Consider the following 2,473-nt stretch of genomic DNA (forward strand, 5'->3'; position numbering starts at 1 on the left):
GGTCAGCCAGTCGCTTGCTGACCAATCTCCCTCCAGGACGACAACGAGACAGCAGCGGCACCTATGTGAGGACGACATGAGCACCGCGCCCCACTGGTGGGAGCCCACTTCGACAGCAGCTTCAACGTTATATTTTGTATGTCGCCCTTGCCTTGCGGCACATCTAACAAAGTTAAGTATTTGTATTTGTCTTGTTGCAATAAAACTCATTAATACGAGCTGTTTGGTTGCTTGTCTAGCGAGCCAAGTATGTAAGATCCCTAGACACAACACTCTGAACTTCTTCAGAACATTTCGGTATAGATATTCACGTCTGATTTAGTCGTCCGAAGTTTCAAGCGACTTATCTGAATGCTCTTCCACTCATAAGAATGTCTCAGGAATTAATAATAATGTACTATGGTTTTATTTTGTCTGTTGGAACTGGTAGGAATATAATAGTACATAGTCCATGAACTGTCCAAACGGTTCAAATGGCTCTAAGCACTGTGGGATTTGACATCTGAGATCATCAGTCCCCCTAAACTTAGAACTACTGAAACATAACTACCCTAAGGACATCACACACATCCATGCCCGAGGCAGGATTCGAACCTGCGACCGTAGCAGCAGAGCAGTTCCAGACTGAAGCACCTAGAACCTCTCGGCCACAACGGCCGGCCCAAGAACTATATTCACACATTAACTATATTATCCTGCACATGACTACTGATCGTTATAGTACGTCTGAATACAGCTGAGTATTTACGAATTCACTATCCTCCTCCCTGCTTTTTGTTTAATGAATCTTTCACTTGTTCAGTCAAAGGTAACATTCTCGAAATTTGTCCCGTTCATTTTAATTGTATTTAAAGCTCGGATCAAGTAGCCTACTATAAATTACTCCTATATAGTACATAGGTAACGGCATTGCCGCAGTGGCTACACCGGTTCCCGTGAGATCACCGAAGTTAAGCGCTGTCGGGCGTGGTCGGCACTTGGATGGGTGACCATCCAGGCCGCCACGCGTTGTTGCCATTTTTCGGGGTGCACTCAGCCTCGTGATGCCAATTGAGGAGCTACTCGACCGGATGGTATCGGCTAAGGTCAAGAATACCATCAAAACGACCGGGAGAGCGGTGTGCTGACCCCACGCCCCTCCTATCCGCATCCTCCACTGAGGATGACACGGCGGTCGGATGGTCCCGGTAGATCACTCGTAGCCTGAAGACGGAGTGCTTTATACAATACGTAGCTTACATGAGTAAAATATAAAAATAGCTAAAACAAAACATTGCAACAAAACAACTGTTCAGTTCCTAGTGCTGTGAAATGTAGGAAAAAACCGTAAGTTAGCATTTATAGGAAGAGGAACAACACCAAAAATGTAACAGGAGCGTAATATGTAGAAAATCGTCCACGCAATCCGCCACTGAAGATGGCTTGCAGAAAATAAAGGCGAAACGCGTATGGCACGAAAATTGTGTTTCATTCAGTTGTAATCAGACGGTAGATAAAGTAAAAATTATCAGTATACCGTAATAAGCTAAAACGTCTTTCGTGTCGTTCTACGGGAAGGGGAAGTTATATTTTTCCAACTTATAAAAATTGATATTGTTATTTTGTAGGATCTTTTCCTTTTTAGGTTATTGTAGTAAAAATACAACCCTGTATTTTAAATAAAGCCTTCTTTATAAGGCAGATTCTGACAACTGACATTCTGAGTGTTCTATCTCCTGCTATTTGTTTGAGTTCGATCCAAGCCAAAGCTACTGAATAGCATCTGTTCTGTGTGGCTTCGTTAATGCCACCTCTTAATGTGTAAACAATTTTGTAACTGTCGCCTATATAAACAACGCACTTTGAAAGCTACTAACAAACAAAGGAGGGTCTTACTTGCAGATACTGAAATTACGATCGGTCGAGAATGGCGACCGATCATCTACACTTCCACACAAAGCTTCTGCTACCACAATTACTAAAGTCAAAATTACCAGTTAAGAGTGACCCCAATTTAAACGTAACTTGGGATGATCAGATTACTTGAATCAAAGAACGGTGATAGTACTTAAATAAACCAGCTCGCACTTACAAAACAATAAATTACATGTATCACGACGAAGCGTCAAAGGGAGAGAGAGAGAGAGAGAGAGAGAGAGAGAGAGAGATCAGTCACGAACCATCAATCTGTAGCCATATGCGCTGTGCGCTGTTGCCATTTTTCGGAGTGCACTTAGCCTCGTGATGCTAATTGAGGAGCTACTCGACCGAATAGTATCGGCTAAAGTCTAGAATGCCATCAAAACGACCGGGAGAGCGGTGTGCTGACCCCACGCCCCTCCTATCCGCATCCTCCACTGAGGATGACACGGCGGTCGTATGGTCCCAGTAGGGCACTCGTGGCCTTAAGACGGAGTGCTTTACATGAAAAACGAACTCGGCACGATAATGAACAGTACATAATAGTTTCTTCGGATTATAGTTACATTTCTTC

The 2,473-nt window shown here is 43.5% G+C and overlaps 1 pseudogene; it reads left to right on the forward strand.

Moving 5' to 3' along the window:
• The first annotated feature begins 899 nt into the window (after window positions 1-899).
• LOC126177777 (5S ribosomal RNA) lies at window positions 900-1,017 on the forward strand (annotated as a pseudogene).
• Window positions 1,018-2,473: the final 1,456 nt, after the last annotated feature.

Source organism: Schistocerca cancellata, chromosome 3 (assembly GCF_023864275.1).
Source record: "Schistocerca cancellata isolate TAMUIC-IGC-003103 chromosome 3, iqSchCanc2.1, whole genome shotgun sequence".
Lineage (NCBI taxonomy): Eukaryota > Metazoa > Arthropoda > Insecta > Orthoptera > Acrididae > Schistocerca > Schistocerca cancellata.